Here is a 19,168-nt window from a genome sequence, read left to right as displayed (position 1 = left end):
GTTTAGCTTTTGTTTAAAACTGTTTTCCAGTTATTTTATGTCTGTAATTCATCTTTGAAGGTTTTACTTTTAAGGTGAATTAGTGCTTTAAAGCAGCCTCTGTGCTTTTTGACCCAGTTTTTGTCCCTTTTCTGCACGTTTAAAGTTTCTTAGTGCAGGTTGGAAGTCAGGTTTAGTATTTTTTTAACAAACTTGTTTGTCTGTGAAATAGTTTAGCGTCTGGTTGAGTCTCTCTGCAGCTGGTTTGACTTGTTAAAGCTGCACTGATGAAAACGAGCTTTGTGTCGGCGCCGATGATCAGATCATGTCAGAACCTCCCTGACCACCGATGGGCCTCTCCATGCTCCTGATCCGCTGAGGAGAACCGGTCTGGTTCTGTCTCTGCAGCTCTGGGCTGATCCCAGAACAGCCTCGTGAGTTGGTCAGTTTGCAGACAGTCCAGCACGCGCTCCATGTGAGTCACTTCCTCCTCCTGCGTCTATAAATAAAGCTTTCTGTGCAGAAATCTGAGGTTTCTGTGAGCGCGCCGCTGATTAACCTGCCGCCTTTTCCCCCACATTGAGCCAATAAACAAACTTTGACCTGGCCTGTGACTTTGACCTGCAGTAATCCTGCCGACGGGTTTTATTCTTTAACTGGCCTCAGTTCAGCTGCGGCGAACGCCAGAAACTCCCTGATGGACCAGAACCGGTCAACGTCTGTTTAAATCATTAGAGATGATTTTAAAAGTCCAGTCTGGATGATTTCCTGGTGTCTGTGAAGCTGCTGATTTCATCTTTTCTGTTTCTGAGGATATATTTCAGGGTCCTGAATTATCATTCTGTTATTTTGGGCGCCTAGAATTGGACTAATAATCAAACTACAAATTTATCTCCCTGTTAAAACTCAAAGGAGAAAACAATCCAACGTTAAAAGTCTTTAACTCCTTTAAGTTTGAAATCATGTTCCGTTCACTGTTCCTTGGGAATAAACAGATGCCTTTTGTTTTCCTATAAATAGCTAATTTCTTTAGAAATTCAACATTTCTATAAAATATGAGGACAAAATAAGTTGATATGTCTTATGATTACTAAATAGGTCATTTATCTGATGTGCTCTACTATGACTAGAAACCTCCATGACTTCAAATTGAACCAGAAGTCTGGAAATAATAGTTTTGCTTTTTTGTTTTAAATTCTCCTCATAGCAGGAAAGCAGAAATTTCAGTATTTTTTTTTTAGAATAAATCCATAAAACATAGTTTTTGTTTAAATGGTGAGCATGAAGGAACATATTTTGTGTAATTCAGTCAATGCTGAAGGAGCTTCTATGTTCTCTAAAGTAAAATGAAGGAACAAAGGCAAATATTTCTGGATACAATAAAACCCGTTATAATTAATCAGTTAAATGATTGTTGGGTTTTATGAGGAAGCTGCAGTAGAAAGAAAATGTCGCTCAGTTGGCTGTTTTTTTTATCATGAGTCTTTAAAAAGTAATGTGGTCCAAACAGGAAGCAGATCTATAATCAGAGGAGGAAGAAAAGCGTAAAATATTAAATAATATCTGATTCAATTAAGCTGTTCATAAATGTTTGTCTGCATGATTATTTAAGAATTCACCCCAAAAGCCCCCCCCCCCCCCCCCCCCACACACACACACACACACACACACACCACACCTCATTAGTTAAAGGTGTATATTAGTTTCAGACTTTATTATTATAAACAGACAGCATCATTCCGGTGCCGAGAAACCTCAAGTCACCTGTTTCAACGACTACAGGCCTGTTGCACCGACTCCCATCATGGTGAAGTGCTTTGACAGGCTGGTAAAGGAACACATTGTCATGTGTAAAAAACACATGACGTTTGTTGTTTACTTTAAAGTCTCTCTCTGCTGCACCTAAAACTGTAATTACTTTTACTGACTGCAATTTACAAGCTGTATGCAACGAATTTCATTCTGTTTGCACTCTGTACATACAGAATGACAAAAAAAGTTGTCTAATCTAAATGAAGGACGATTAATGCTACTTCAGTTCTTATCATTACATGGTTATTAGGGGATACGATATGTAATAATTACTTTATTACTAGTATTAGTATAGTGATAAAAGTATTATCATTGTTTTATCACTAAATAAGTTATTATAATACAATGTATGATTATTGTGATTCCTGCTGTAAATATTATCATACATTTCAGATGAGTGCTGTATACCGGTGCAGATTTAGTTAAATCTTAGGGCCACTGAGAGATTTATAAGAATGACAACTTTCATAAATGCAAATTTGATGTATAATGTAGTATTATAATGTTTAATCTTTGTGCTCAGTGAATTAAAACAGTAAGGAGTCATAAGGGCAGTCCATGGAGGAGTCGCATAAAATAACTTTATTTGTCCGCCGACTCCTCTGAACATGTCAAACTAATAAATAATATTTATTAAGTTATACTGTTGACAATCTGCAGATATTTAAATAAAAAAATGAAGATGTATGAATGAGTGAAGGAGGATGAAGAGACAACAGAGTGTCTGGGTTTGTTGTTGTTCTATAACTGCTTGGTGCTGGTTTCCTTTCTCTCTTTGTCTTTTGGGTCTCAAGGAAATAAGGCGGGGGGGGGGGGGGGGGGGGTGATTGCTCCTAACGACTTTCATAGCAGGAAAATCCTCCAGGAGGTGCAGCACGGCGCCAGCTCTAACGTTTTCTGTTCCAGTGAGAACCAATCGATCCCAGATCAGCTTCCTCTGCGTCCGGCTCGATAAATCAGAAATGATCTCTGAGCTCCTGGTGCGGCCGTCTTTCAGAGCAACGGATCCATAAAACCCGCTGAGCTCCCGCTGCCTGGTTCTTTACAGGCTTTCTGTAACGCTGTCATCTGAGTCCGTGGCCCCACAGCGGGGAGGGTTCACCCCCAGGGGCCCCGGGACTGGTTTATCAGGTTCTGGCAACACGTTCTTCAAAAATGATCCAAATATGTTTCGTTTACTTTTATTGGCTCAGCGTGATAAATATGTCGCAGCACATAAAAAAGCTCAGACTGAAAGTTTAACACGAGCAGCAGCTACTCTGAAGTTAAAGGTTCATTGGAAAACTTGGACTTAATTATAAAGGTGTTTGGATCCAGTCCTCAGGTATTTATTATCGTTAAAATCTGCTCATTCAGACTTACAACGACAAGATGCACACCCTGATAACTGGAACAAAACGTTGAATCCTCCAATCTAAGAGGAAATTTAGCCAATGTTGTAAAAGTTGTAATAATTTAGGCCACCATTTGTGGCCATAGATCAGTTCAAACTGGGTTCTGGTCATTTCTGAGCTTCCTGCTCTGACCTTGGGCTCAACCTGCAGGGACGTCCATCCTGGGAAGGCTGGAAGCTGCTGAGATGTTCTCCTCCTGGGAATAATGTTCCTCTCTGCAGGATGATGGACTCCAAAGGGTCTGCAGATGACCTTTGACCCTTCCAGGTTGATGAGCAACAAAAGTTGCTTCTCAGAGGTCATTGCTGATGTCATTCCACCTTTGTGTTGGGTTAACACAGATCTCTCTCTCTCTCTCTCTCTGTGTCTAAACAGGACAGAGCAAGAGTAAGTCAAAGTAAAATTAGGGAAAACAAGATAAAACTTAGAATCTGTATAAATTCAAGATGAGCAGCAAACCTGGATAAATAAAACTAGGATAAAATAAGAAAGAGACGTAATAAAATCAAGAATAAACCAACCTCTTCACTGAAGATAGCTGAACTTGTTAGGAATTGACCTGTTCAAATAAATAAACTGATGTAAATCAGTTAATGTTGTAATATTTGGTGTAAATCAGTAAATCTACTATTACTGATGCTCTCTGGGAGGGACTGGACCATCCGGTCTGGTCCAGATTGGCCCGGGTGCAGAAGCTTTATGTGAAGATATAATGAGTAAAATCATAATCCATTTTTTTCTGTTTCTTCCAGGGTGATATTTTCTTAAATGGTTCATGTTCTGACCTTTTGAGTCGGTTCTGTAAAATTCCAGCTGGAAAATAACACCGAGGTGTCGAAGAGGGTAAACAGAGGAGGTCAGAATCAGAGCTGGAGCTTCTGCTGTATAATAGAAAAATAAAATAAAAATAAATGACTTTTTCATTAAAAATCACAGAACTGAAAATGCAAAACATGCGTCTAAAAACTCTGTTATTCGTCTGAAACGTGAAAACGTCTGAGGATAAATTCTAAAATAAGCTGAGAAAGAACTAACGCCGGGTTAGAAGACGAGGAGAACCTGTGGATCACAGGAAGGAACGTCTGGATCAGGAGTTTTAGCACAGAACCGGTACCGTCTGGTACCGCGTGAGACCGAGGCTCTCTGTCTGACTCCGGCTGTCTCTGCAGGTCATCGCCGTGGTGATGGACATCTTCACAGACGTGGACCTGATGTGTGACCTGATGGAGGCGTCCAACAAGCGGCGAGTTCCCGTCTACATCCTCCTGGACGAGAAGAACGTCAGCTACTTCGTGGACATGTGCGCGGCGCTGGACATCCAGAGCTCACACCTCAATGTAAGTAGGACACGGCCGGGCAGGGGCGGAGCTAAGGGGGGCCCAGAGGGTGGGAAAAGTTTTATCAGGAGGTCCGTTTGATGGGAAATGTTTCTCTGACCTGCTACCTGAACAACATGCCTTCTAGCCAGCTGAGTCTCCACCTGCCATGTTCCTCTAATCGTGCTTTATGATTTTTATCTAAAACGGCCAAAAAAGGAGCCTCAGGTTCCCGATGAGCCGACCATGAAATATTACGAGTTGCAGTTAAAAGTTGCACCTCAGCATTTTTTATACTTTCTCTACATGGATTTAGAGGTCAAATATAATTTTTTTTATTCACACCAGGCATACATGCATTCATGTATCTTCAGGTTTTGGCTGTACAGGCGCAGCTGAACTGCTGTAGTTCTTATATTAAACAGTGGATGGCGCTGCAGATATAATCTGCATGTATCCAACAGCTGGTAGCAGAAGAAGAGACTAAACAGGAAGTGCATTCCTGACACGCCCCCAGCTACTCAGGCTCCATCTGAACACCCTAAATAATCACTCCTAGTTCATACCTCCTATCTCCTATCTCCTCCTGGGTCAGCAGAACTCCATCAGGGAGGAAAGGAGCTTCAGCTGCTGAGCTGATTCCAGCCTTTAACTCTGATGTCATTAGTGACGTAAACATGGAGGATGGAGTCAGAAACATGGAGGATGGAGTCAGAGACATGGAGGATGGAGTCAGATCCTACAGCCTTCTGGACATGAGCTACAGAGACGCTCTCTGGACATTTTTGTTCATTTCCATGAGGGGGCTGTGCTGATACATTATGTCATGCAAAGGATTGTGGGATACCTTGAGGCTTAGCACTGGTAAGGGATGTCATGGGATTCCTAGGCTAAACTAGCCATGAAAGGAAGCATAGGCTCCTTTTCCTACCTCCTTCCTAACTGAACTATTCAGAAAGCTCTGATCATGGCGACCGCTGCCGAACTTCCACTTTGGCTAAAGAGTCCTTGATCCATGGGGTTATTTGGACAGCCAAAGGTTCTGTCCAAAATGTTCTAACCATAGCTCCTAGCTCCTGTTCCTTGACCTTTCATGAGGTCAACAGTCTGAACTCTATCATGTGGAGGAAAGGAGCTTCAGCTGCTGAGCCGTTTTCAGACATCCTTTAACTCCAAAGTCGTTATGAGACGCTCATGGACGATGAGAGTGTAGCCTACAAACTGAAATACATGAGTATTTCAGGTCTGTGTACTGAGCGTGAATGCCAGATATCTGGAAGTACATTATCCTGCCAGTTATTCTGGTTTATTTAAAAGCTAATTTCATGATGGCCAAAAAGCATCTGCGCCACTGATCTCAGAAACGCAGTGATTGCCTGATCCCGTCCTCTTTCCTTTATATTTAAAAACTACAAACGGCTCTGAATCATTTTGAATCATCAGAGTTTGGAGGTTTTTCATGCAGATAATTCCACCTGCATAAATGTTGCATTAGATGCTTCAGGTCTGCCTCTGTTATCTTATTATTTCACCTACATGTACCACCTGAGTAGTTTTCTATGTCTGTAGCTAAATGTTTGCGTGTCTGTGTGCAGAATTTGCGAGTCCGCACGGTTTGCGGCGACACGTACTGCACCAGAGGGGGGAAGAAGTTCACGGGCCAGGTTCTGGAGAAGTTCATGATCATCGACTGTGAGGAGGTGATTGCAGGCTCCTACAGGTGAGAGGCGTCATACCTGCTGCACCAATCAGTGGTGGAGGTATTATGATCTGGGTTTATTCATGTGAGTTAATTTTTTATGTATTTTGTATTTTTCTGGGAGAGAGTACAGGGTAGGTTCAGTTTAAAGGGGACCTGCTCCAGATTAAAGCTTTTTTCCCGCTGCTTTCCATCTGCCGTCTCAGAGGCAGGTAGAAGAAATGCCACGACTTAAAAAGATCAGAAAAAACACATTAAATACCCCATTTAAGAGCAATTGCACCGGTTATCAGTCAGTCTCCCATGTTTAGCGCAGGAAAACAGGAAAGTGTGTCTAAGCTGCTCCCCTGCGGCAGCGTGACGTTTACTTTGCATCCTCGCTGATAAGCGGCGCGGACAGAGGAAGTCTCAGATGAGTTTGCAAATCGTTGTGGACATGCTGATAACGCCGACGTTGTTCAGCAGAGTTGCTGGTTTAAACGGTTACAGGAATACCCGCGTGTCGGCTGTAATAACAGCCACATGGTCAACGAGCAGATATGAGAGATCTGCTGCAGGAACTCAGAGTTCATTCATTCCCAGATGTCTCAGAAAGAAACACCTGAAATTCACCAGGTTTCTGCTTTGAGTCGAACGGCCGCTCTGGTTTAATCCATGAGCCCAAAGCAAAGCCCTGGAACTAGAAGTGCTTCAGCGTCCTTGTTGTCACCTCGGCTCAGTTTGACTAAAGCTGCAGCTGTCGGTCCGGTTCTAACTGATCAAGAACCGGGTCTGAGTTCAGCTCACACTGCCGGACTGAAGCAGTTCCTGTTTGTAGATCACAGTCCTGATATGAACTCGCTGGTTTTCTGAAAAACATGATGTCATCAGCATCCATGTTGATGATGTCATCGGCTAGCATTAGCAACCAGCCCTTAAATCCATTTTTACTCATAAATACCAACCGTTTTTAAATGTGGCCTCATTCACATGTTTTTATGCTGAAGTTCTCAGAAAGTTAAACGAACGTTTCCTAGCAGAGATGATTATTTTATTTCCAGCCTCCATTTAACCATAACGAGGTCGCTTCATTTAGGGCTGGATGATAATTCAATAACAATGTATGTCGATGATAGGAAAAAAGGGTCAATAAAAAGTTCAACAGAATAAAAGTTTTTTTTTCCTTTTGCATTTTAACCAATGAGGTTAATATTACATCATTACATCCTCCCAACCAATCACAACGCAGACCCAGGAAGCTCCACCCCCTTCAAAGAGTTCAGAGAGCACAGGTTCTTATTGCCTTATTAGAAACTTCCAGGTTTGGTAAAAAGTTGGTTGAATAAAGGGTTGAGTTTGAATTCAGTGCTTTTGTGTTCTGTATCTAAAAATAAGTCACGAAGTAGCAACATAAAATGTCCAGGGCTGCATTTAAAATATGTTTTGAATTTGTTGATAATTATTGATACCATATGATTTATATTATATTGATATGCTTTTTTTCACTGTATCGTCCATCCCTAGCTTTATTTGTAAAATGCTGACACACACATCAACTTTAGAGGTGAAGCTCCAGACTGTTTCTGCTAAAAGGTTCTGAGTTTAGATCTTTCATTCTCTCCCAAAAGTCCCTGTTGTTCTAAAAGAAGCCATGTGAATGTTCTCGGGCAGAAACCTGGTGTCGGTTCTGCTGTCAGTTACTCATCCTCGGCTCAAACTGAGCTCCATTGTCTGCAGTTTTCAGTCCAACGTGTCTATTTGTCTCCTTTGTTACGTGTAAAGCTTTCTTGCTCTCATTGTGAGGGCTTGACTTCCTTTTATGGACAAATTGCACGATCTAGTGAGGAAATCGGTTAATTTTTAGGGGTGAAAACTCAGCTTCATGCATAGTGATGTCCTCAGAAGTGACGCTGAGGGTGTCTGAGTGTAAAATAGCCGTGAAGCTGACGGGCGAACTGGGCTGAGACTTTGTTTTTACCAAGCTGTTGTCACAGATCAGCTCAGAAGAACTGTTGATAATCACTGCGTGTACTTGATGGTGTAATTATAACTCCTGCCACAGCTTGTAAAACCCCAGGCTGTCACTATCAGGGAGCAAGAAGTTTGCTCGGAGTTTTAAAGCCTTTCTGTGCACGGTACGTGGAGTCTAATGTCCCGGAGCGTTGCTGCGGCAGGATTAGGGGTGGATTCAGGTGTGCTGCAGGTATGAGGGTTGGGCCGGGCCGCTTTCACGCTTACTCTGGAATGTCCAAAGTAAGCGTGAAAACCGTGGTGCAGCTCTCATCGCCGCACCACTCCTACCTTTAATGCTCACAATCAGACCAACAGCTGATCCAGGTGCACACGCAGAGCCGGGGATTGGACCTTTAAGTCGCAGTGAGGGCCCAGCATGCATTGCGGCACCCTGGCTGGTCTGCAGCTTTGCACATAATAATAGTTCTGACACCTTTATGTCTCAAACTTAGCATGAGGGATCTAAAAAGTTCCCTGACCATGAAGATAGTATTTTTAAACAGCATTTCGTACTGTTATTAGGAGTTATTTATGTTTTTCAGAAATATATCTAAATACACCTATTATTAGAGGTTTTGTGAAGATTAAATCCCCATTCTCAATGTAATTTTAGCTGATTTTACCTTTTACTTGATGAAGTGGACAGAGTTAGATATTTGTGTTACTCAGCTCAGCCCTGACGCCTCCTCTGGCCCGACAACAGAGTCCCAACCCGTGGTTCGCGGACCTCCGGGTGTCCGTTAACCTCAGTTTGAGGGTCCCTGGAATACCCGACGTAGTTAGTTTTTTTTCCTGCTTCTAACATTAACTTTAAGAACATAATCTTCAGTCGTCTAATATATCAGCCGCTAGCAGGGCCATGGCGAAGACCTCATTAGTGTTATTCATGTCACCTGGGTGGTCATAATGTTATGCCTGATCGGTGTAGCGCCACTATGTGATTATTTTTAAGGTTTCATTAATAAAGATAAAGGTTTTGATCCCAACTCTCCAGCAAAAATAGGAGAATAAAAGGAAAAGTTTCAGAGGCTGAATTCATTAATAAATAATCTATACATTTATTATCTGAGCTGCTAACTGGAAGCTTCAATCTAGAAGAAATGAGGTGTTCCAGTAAGCAGGTGAATAATAATCTTTATCTTAACTTTGCTGAACATGTTTATTAGTTTATGACTTTGGAAACTTAAACCTTGATGAGCAGAAGAGTAAAACGGGCCGTTTATGGCCACCTCCGGCTTATCGCAGCGGTTCCTTCAGGGAAATCATCGGTCGGCCGAGTGATTCACCGCTGATGAAGGTTGCTCAACACGTTTCTCAGACGCTTGTCTTTGTCCATTAGTGAAAAAATGCTGCAAAGGCTTCCAGCCCAGCAGGTTTAACTACTTTCACATTTATATCTGACTAAATCTATTTCTGCTCTGTTTTCAATGGTAGTAAGGATTAAACCAAACTTCTCATTCATGCAGTGATTCCAGCTGCGGAGGGGAAATAATGTCTGGAACCGGTTTCTAAAACAACAAAATCTTTATCTTTAATCTATATTTAAGATTATCGCGGTGCTGCTGGTGTTTTTCTAGTTACGGCAGACTGAAAAACGCATCAATGTTTCCATCGCTGATTTATGGAATCAGCTGCAGCTGTGAAGGTTTAGAATCAGATAAACAGGAACCAGATAAACTGCTCCTGCAGCTAAATTCATCTAAAATCATAGGTCATATAATCTTATTTTTTTTTATTTCTTTAGGAATTTAGGTTTTTCTAGACACTTAAAAAGAAAATGTAGTTTTTGTTTTATTATTTTAATTCATTTAATTAAGTTTTTATTTTAATGCACTTTTTTTAGTTAAGTTTATTTATTTATTTGTTTGTTTTTTGGAAGGAAAAAAGCCTGTCCTAATAAATTAGATTTAAGACTGATTTATTTACATTCTTTGTTAGTTTTTTTTTTTTTTTCTAATATTCCCAGTGTTTCTGTTGCTTATCAAATCTTTGTCCCTCTCCATGCACCCTGGGAGTCTGGGAAGTGGATTATTATTATTATTATTATTATTATTATTACTATAGCTTTTAGGTTGGCTAGAAACGTTTCCTTAAATTCAGACGCATGAAAGGTTCAAACTAAAAAAAAAAAGAATTTGGATTTATGGATAGTATGTCATATTTTGCAGTTTAAAATAGGAAAACTTAAAACACTTTGAATATTTGTGTTTCACATCTGACAGGCATGAAAGTTTTAATTATGGCTGGGACGATTAATCAATTGAATCAATTAATTAAACTTTACAATATATTAAGATTTTATTTTTGGAAAATGGGGATTTTATTTTGCCAATGTACTCATTTGACTTCCATGAAGATAATAGCAGCAATGCTGAAAATAAATTTAGGAAAATATATTGTGAAAACATGCAAGGAGGAAACTTTTCTTACCCATGACATAAGACACTTTAATATACTAATTTCCTTTTTTTTTTTTTTTTAAGTTAGGTCAAAGTTGCGCAAGTGATGCCTGTTCTGTTGTGTAAAACCACCACCAGCAAACATTTAGTTATAGTTTCACTGTTTATGACAGCAGGGCGGCCATCTTGTTTTACCAGCATGTTTCACAGCTTGGATTTAGTTTCACTTTGAATTAAGGTGTAACTCCCAGACAAAATGTTTTACATAAAAGCAGGTTTTTAAAATAATTTATTCAATTTCTTTTTGTAAAATTAAAAGGAGGGGAAAATTGATTCATTTGGTATAATAACATCAGATATTTTATTTTGAAGCCATATCGCCCAGCCCTAGTTTTAATAGATTAGAACTTTTCCCATTAGTTTTTCAGCTTTCAGGCTTAATTGCATTAATATTGGATCCAAAGTCTTGACTAACCATTACTTAAAAGAAATAGATTTACTGTTAAAGTTTTAAAATTGTTCTATTAGTAATGATTAACTGTTTTTAAATGTAATTATGAGCTCTCAATAGGAGTCGGTGCTCAAGCAGTTTTTTGATTATTTCAGCCAAATAAAGCCGATAGACGTCCGCGGCGCCGCTGTTGGCTGAATGAACGGCTGAATCACCGCAGTGACTCATCAGCAAACGCCGCCTGAAAGCTGGTTTTATCAGCTGGAGGTGGAGGGAGTTCATTTACACAATAAGTGCTGATAGATGCTCAACATTCATTTTCTGTTTTATAATTGCTGCACATCTAGTTTTATTTATCTGGTGGTAATAAGCCCGATTACCGTCCTCAGAATGTTCCTCATGAGGAACAAAGACGGTTCTTCACCCTAATTTGTTAAATTTTCTGGCAGAAGCTCCAACCTGCAGTGACTTTTAATCCTTAGACACTGGTTTAAAACCATCAGCTGAGATCCTCTGGCTGTTCAGAGGAATGATGATAAACCTGACGCTCCGTGTAGTTTGACCTCCTGAGCTGTTGTGACGATAAAAAGCTGACTGAGGCGCCGTCTCTCCTCTTCTCTGCAGCTTCACCTGGCTGTCGTCTCAGGTGCACAGCAACCTGATGATGCATTTCACGGGCGCCATCACCGACTCCTTTGATCGGGAGTTTCGCTGTCTGTACGCCGACTCACAGATCATCGACAGATTCAACCCTGAGGATGAAGAGATGCCTTATTATCCATCGTTTCAGCACTTCATGGCCCCTGGGTTAAACATGGGGCTCGCTGGGACCCTGGCACTGGATCTACACTCCGACAGGTAGGAATGCCTTCAGCATGTCAGACGTTACACAGACCCAGATGGAGACTTTAAAAAGGTCCTTTTTCATAAAGTTTTCATAAAGCTTGAAGCTCTTCAAAATAATGCAGTCAGAGTTCTTGGTTCCTGAAAATCCTCTTTTCAGTCGGGTCCCAAAGATCACTGCAGTGTCTGAGATGTTCCTGATATGCTCCACATCTTCTCTCTTAATGGGGTCAATCTGAATCTCCAGGCTACAGAAACAAACATCCATCAGAAATCTGTCAAACTGTTACTTTAGAAACATCTGGCTTTAATAATTGGCTTTCTCACTGCAAAAACAAAACTAAAAATAAGTAAATGTTCTTAAATTGTGTGTATTCTTCCTTGATTTGAGCAGGTAAATAAGATGATCTGCCAATGGAATAAGATTTTTGCACTTAAAATAGTAACTATTCATCTCAATCATCTTATTTCAAGTGCAGTATATCTAATTATCTTATTTTAGGGGTCAAAATACTCATTCCATTGGCAGATAATTTTATTTACCTGCTCAAATCTAGGACAAAAACACTAATTTCAATAACATTTTACTTCTTTTTAGATCCGTTTTTGCAATGCTGTATTCTTATAATCTGACAGGGACTGAGTGAAGAGATCAGATCGGAACTGGAGTTATTTATCTACAGGGATCTGTGTTTTTTATTCCGTTTAATCAATTAAAGCTAGATTTACTCCATGTTCTCTGAAATGACTCAATAGATTTTACACCTGCCTTGGTTTTGGTGCCGTTTGGTTAAGTTCTCAGCAGATGGGGGGGGGGAAATAAAGAAAGCAGAGTTGGTGTTTTGCCAGTACACACAGAACCGGTTCACTGGGCTCAGTGTAGAACTGGAGCCAGTCAGGTGGAAAAATACCTGTTATTAGACCAAGACCAGGAAAACGTACAGGCTCGGTCAAAACGGGTTGAATTCGGCACCTTTAGGTCCGGTTTGTACCTGCTCCTCTGGTAAGGCTGGTCGGTTCTGGTGCTGTGTATGCTGGGTTTGTCAGACATCATTTATAATGATGCTCTTCCCTCTTTCTGTAGTGTTTTAGTTCCAAGACTGAACCAGTTCTTTGGCTCCAGAGTGGTGATAGAAAGAACCGATTCCCAGCTAACCTTAGAACTGGGTCAGTACCGGAACCATTTGGGGGAAAATTCCTCCTTGGTTGCCGTTTGCTGGTGGAGTGAAATGTATTTTTTTGTCTGTGGGTTGATGCTGACTGTCGTTCCTCCTGCAGGCAGCGGGACCGGAGCTGCTCTGAGAACTCCAGCAGCCATTCCAGTAACAGCGTGTCCAGCATTAAGGTCGCTCCTGGAATGACCCAAAACGGCGTCTTCAGGGTCACTCAGGGTCACGAGAAGGAGCCGCCCAGCCAAGCCCGCCAAAGCCCAGAGAGAAGAAGTGGAGGTGGACTGAGAGTCGGAGGACCTGCCCCGCCGATGCACAGCTCTCCAAACGGAGGAACCGGTCTTGGCCCGCTCACCGATCGCCAGTTACCTTCTTATGTTCCGTTACCGGGCCCCGACTGGACCGGTCACACCCCATCCGAACTCTTCAGATCAAACATTGGCGGCACATCCGCCTAAGTTTCAGGGACTGGGTTGTACGACCACAAACCCAGCTTGTTTCAGAGCACCGCGACCTCAAACCTGAACCATAAGATCCAGGCCCCCTCCGCCGTCAACGATCCCCAACTAACCCCCAAACAGAGGACACCCAACCAGTTTCTCAACAAAATGTCTGACAAATTCATGCCCTTCTCCTACAAAGACAAAGAAACCTACAACTTCCGGAAGCCGCCATCGCCACTGAACTCCTCAGCCTGGGGAGGACATGAACTGTCCCAGCCAGAACCGGAGAGCAAGCAGCAGCCGCCGCCGCCGGCGCCGATGTCTCCGCCGGGCATCATGAATCGGCAGGACCAGAAGCGGATGACGTTAGGCCACAGCAAGTTGGACCTGGTGAACCACTACAACAAGCTGAAAAGCAAACAGGTTTACAGCCGCTTTGAGCTCAATGGCAAGAACTGGAACACCTGAGGAACCGCTCACCTGCGTGGTGAGCCGCTGTACGCCTCAGAGAAAGGACTGCTGGGACATTCCAGACCTAACCTCCTTATCGGTTCTCTTTTTAATTCTTTATACGCTTTTTATCCTTTCCGACGGTCGGAAAATGTGACATTCAAGCTGAGCAGCCATCTTGGCTCTGAGATGCTGTTCAGTTTCCCTCCTCTGACTCTTTAGCCTCTTTAAGAAACAAGGAGCAACTTTAAGATTAAAGGGATTGTTCTGTTTTTAGGATGATCTCAGCATAAAACATTTATACTTTCATTTATAGTTCATCAACTACTGTTAAAACATCATGTTCTGGAAACAGAGGGTGTAGCAAAGAGGTAATACTTGATTAAACCCTGAAAACACTCCATGAACCGTTTTCTCTTAGGGTTTTTGTAAATAAGATAATTTTAGTACCCCTACCCCCTGTTTCATCTACAATTAGCAGCAACTAGAATTTAAGGGGAAAGAAAGTCTTAAAATCCTTAAAATGTCAGGTTATTTAAAAAAAAAAAAGTCTTGTAAAACATATAGCTGATCTAATAAGTCTTATAAAGTATTATAATTACTTTTCTATTAAAGCAGAATGCACTATAAATTATTCCCTGGATGTGGTCGGCAGACTGCCACAGGAAATTTAAAAGCACAAAGATTTTTTTAATTCAAATGATGCTTTATTCATGTTCAGTTATAAACACACAAACGTTATAAGACAGGTCTCGTCAACTTAACAGGAAGTAAAATAAGAGGATGGTTCAGTCGATAGTAATACCAGCAGATTTAATGTCTTCATCTTTCATCCTCGGCCTTTTTCTATCAGACAAAGATCTAAAATAAATCTCTTGGTCTGAAAAGGCAGTGGGCAGAAACCTTCATCTTAATTAAACTTATTCTCCCAGACTACCTAATCAGGTCATTTATATCTGATGTCAACCATTGTTTTAAAAATGAGTGCATACTGCCCTGGAGGAGTGGTGTCCTACTGGTTAGAGACCGGGTGCTTTCCTACTGTACAGGCTGCAAGGTTCTGGGTTTGATTCCCACAGACTTCCACTCTGGGTCCCTGAGCAAGACTCTTGGCCCCAGAATGTCCCCCGGGGGACTCGCAGTGGCGGCCCACTGCCCCCTGAGGGACGAGTTAAATGCAGAGGACACATTTCATTGGACTTGATCTTCCAATGACAATAAAGATGATTTTTTAGTTTTAAATTCATCTTCTGAGACTCTGACAGGTATTACCCCGTCCCACAGGTAACCCAGTGGCCAATAAGACCAAAGGGGCCATAACTAAAGGACCAATGGTGTTCTCAGGATTAGTAATAAAAATTAAAGCGTCATCAGCATAAAGTGAGATTCTAGGTTCCACTTCTCCTAATTTATAAACAGAAAAACCTTGCTGGTTCCTAAAAGCCTCTGCTAGAGACTCCAGCACAAGTTTAAATAACAAAGTTTGGGGGGGGGGGGGGCAATTTACTGATTTCTGAACAGATAAATATATTTGTTTATGTTTAAAAGAGAAATCAGACTTCATTTGCTGCACAGTCAGGAGAAACTGTGTGTGTATTTTTATTAATATTGTTAACTAATGATTGACTGTTTTATTTCTTTATGTGTGCGATGTTAGAGCAGGAATCCAGCTGTTATCTACGGTTTTTAGGAAGGCGATGAGTCGGGCAAAATAAATCCTCCTTGTTTCCTGGTAACAACATGTGCCTTGATCCTCCTGCCTTAAGGCTCACAGCCACGTTTCTGCCTGCCTCTAATCACCTAAATGAGGTGCAAAGCTGAGATTCTCTTCTGTTCGCTGCGGGATCAACAGTGAGGACGTAAACAGGGAAATGAGACGGAAAACTTCAGGGCATTTTCTTCACAGCAGAGCTTCTGTGTTAACGGACTCTGGTTCCACTGGGCTGGTTCTGAGATCTCCATTTCCAGCTTGTCCACTAAAACAGACGCTGTTCTTACTCTGATGTTTTAAAAATGAAACTTTGTGATGATCATCAGGGCTTTAACCTCGGCGTTACGCAATAAGGAATCACATGTTTTTTTTTTATGGCTCATAGCTGTGAGATTAAATTTGTTTCATTTATTACCTTCAGTTGAAGCGGGCAAAGAATGGGCAGCCATCAGTTGCTGTTTATGGCTGAATGATCCCAGTTTTTATCTTACATTTAGTTCAGTAAAATGTCATTTGGAAAAATGAGTTTTGATTATGCATTTTATGTTTACCGTTTATCATCCATTGAAAAAATGTGAACTTTTAGCTTTTTGTTAGAGTTGTTTTTGTTTTTAAGGACAAATTTTAATAAAATCAAGAAGCTGATAATTGTATTAATTTTTTTCCCCAGGAAACTGGAAGCTAAAACATCTCTTTCAGATTTGAACGTGTCGATGTCAGTTTTTTATCGTTCAGAACAACAAAACAAAGAGAAAAATGCTTGGAGCTGAATTTGGACCTGATTGGATCTCAGATAATTGGTTATAATTGAACAGGTTCGCTTTGTAAAGGGCTTGAAGGTGACGTTGGTTCTGAATCAGCTCAGCATAAATAACCTGAATCCTGAAAATGAATAAAGCGCCGACTCAGCAGGAAACGTCTGCAGGCTTTAATTAAGAGGAGAAAATTAACTTTGTTGAAGCCTTTTTCCTATTTGTAACAATTGCAGCTATTTTTTTTTTCCCTCATCAAGAACTTTGAGGCCAGACGCAGAGAAGTCCAGATATTTACATACACTGCTCAGTGTCTGCACTGATCCCAAATCAGCTCAAGTTGACGGAGAAAAATTTCCTGTTTAGCCAATCTTGGTCTGATCCCAGTATTCCTTCCTGAAGAACGTATGTTTTCCTGTCAGGAAGTCCAGTCCCAGGATCCGGGTCCTGGACCACATCATGAACAATGGACCCGCGAGTCCCAACGCTGGACTGAACAATGAAATGGGCCAAAATTGATGGTTTCTGGGACAAGAGCTGAGACAGAACAGGTTCTGTGAAGGAAACGGTGAAGATGTTATCCGCCGTGGCTTTGCTGACCTCAGCAGGATCCTGCTGCACTCCGTTACTCCTCAGGGTCAGCCTCAGCAACCAGGTGAGCCCCTGCAACCAGAGTCCAGCGCTGACCCAGCCGATCTGGGACCGGTTTGACCGGCGGGTCCGCTCTGTGGTCCAACACGCCGCCGGGTCGTTACTGGTTCTGTTTCAGTGGGAGCTGAATCTAAAACACATGAGATCAGCTCTGTCAGCGCTGTGTGTTGTCAGAAACGTCAGACCGGTCGTCAGAGAACCGAGTGAGCTCATTGTGACCCGCAGAACCAGCACCAGGCTGTAAACAGCACCAGGCTGTAAACAGTACATGTTTAGATGCTCCTGCAGCATTTCCTCACGTGCAGCCGGCCGATATCTGCAGGATGCAGCGCGTTTCCGGCCTCTTTCTCTACGATCAGCCTCTTTGTTCTGGATGTGTGCCGTCGTGCAGTTCTTGGTTGTTTGTCCTTAGATTTCCACATTGTGTGCGTCCAGCCTTGAGTCGTGTCCCCTCAGGTGCAGATGTGACCGTGACCAGATTTAGGTCCATTATTCAATCAATCTGATGATCCTGGAAATTTTGGAGGTTTGACCTCAACTTGGATCAAATAAGTAAAATGAGGCTAAAAGCTGAATCTGAGGCCAGAAACAAACATATTAATATCTTATTACCCCAGAGGGGAATTACATGTTGTAAGTCACAGTTTCCAGGTTTCTTCCTAGAGTTGCTGTTCTGCAGAGGCCCGTCTCACAGCGGTCCTGGAGAACCTCTGACTGAAGACTCTGTAGCTGCGTCTCTAATCTGCTTTCATGGGGAACACCAAGATTCTTATATTCCTCCACTTCTTCTCCCAGGATAGTGATAATCTAACTATATAGTTTGCTATGTTTAACAGCAAACTAGATAGTTTAGATGCTTCATAAATTTATGAAGCATCTAATGAAAAGTATCCGTAGGGAAGTTCTGAGTGGGTTTCTCACAGTACCAGAGTGTTTGGGCTCTGGCATGGTGGTATCTTATCTATAATCTGGGTTCTGCTCATTTTAAATGATCTAAAACATTTTATTAATCAGTAGAAAATCTTTACTGGCATCAGAACAAACACTCGTTCTGCCAGCTAACCAGCTTTTCCAGCTTCCATCAGGTTATTAAACGATTAATCTTTGGTCGTAAGATCCAAGTGTTTTTGGTTGGAAGGCCTTCTGACCATCAGCTGAATCTTTTTCTTCCTCAATCTATTAATATCTATTAATATCTATTAAAATCTGGACTGGTTGGGCCGCTCCAGACCCAGAGAGAACCACGCATGCACAGGCAGAAACCCATGGTTCTGGTTCTGGTTTACCAGGAAGAGGCTAATTTAGGGGCTGTTGCTGTTCCCTTTTCAACTTTTAATAAAGTGTTTTTAGCGGATGGTGTTTTTATAGAAATTACTGCTTTGATTGTAATGAACGGTTTTCAGTATTTTTCTGCAGATAAAATTAAGGTTTTATCTGCAATAAAACCTTATTTCAGAGCTAATTCCTCCAAATAAAGACGCTTTGACAATGAAACATAGAGACGGTTGTAAATAATCTGAATTCAGTAAAGAACATTTTCAAAGAAATCCTGTGAAAATTCAGGTTAAAAACAACTGAGACCAGCAGCAATAATTTTCCTCTTGTGGACCTCCAGGTTCTGGTTCTGTCTATTTCCTGGATCTCCGTGTTTCTGATGCCTGAGCTCTGATTGCAGAGCATGTTTGCTCCCATAGTTTCACACAGCAACCAAAGGTCCATGTTTCCTGGTTCTCCATGATCCTGGATGATCCCTCAGCTCTTCTGGTTGCTCAACCGTGTTTGTTCAGAGGAACTCCTTCATACCGCCGGCTTAACGCCACCATCCAACCCGACCTTCATCACACGGAAACATGCTCAGCCTGGGATTCAGCGAGACGTTCACACTGAGCCCATTTCTGTCAGAAGTCCTCCTGAGAGCTCGTCTCTATCTCTGCCATTTAAATATATCATTTAAACTGAGATTCCAGCTGATTTGTTGGTTAATTTTTTGCAGATGTTTGAGTTGGACTAACAGAAGATGAAGAATAAGGAGCGAAGCTTTAAATTAAGTCCAGCAATTATGAAACAAAGATTCAGAACTGAGGTCAAACCTTTCATGGTTTTAAAA

General features: G+C 41.6%; 1 pseudogene; it reads left to right on the top strand.

Annotated features, from left to right (window-relative positions):
- Window positions 1–4,336: 4,336 nt before the first annotated feature.
- LOC118567237 lies at window positions 4,337–16,306 on the top strand (annotated as a pseudogene).
- Window positions 16,307–19,168: the final 2,862 nt, after the last annotated feature.

This window comes from Fundulus heteroclitus, chromosome 20 (assembly GCF_011125445.2).
Source record: "Fundulus heteroclitus isolate FHET01 chromosome 20, MU-UCD_Fhet_4.1, whole genome shotgun sequence".
NCBI lineage: Eukaryota > Metazoa > Chordata > Actinopteri > Cyprinodontiformes > Fundulidae > Fundulus > Fundulus heteroclitus.
The sequence above is the reverse complement of the archived record's forward strand: the minus strand, read 5'-3'. Positions and strand labels throughout refer to the sequence as shown.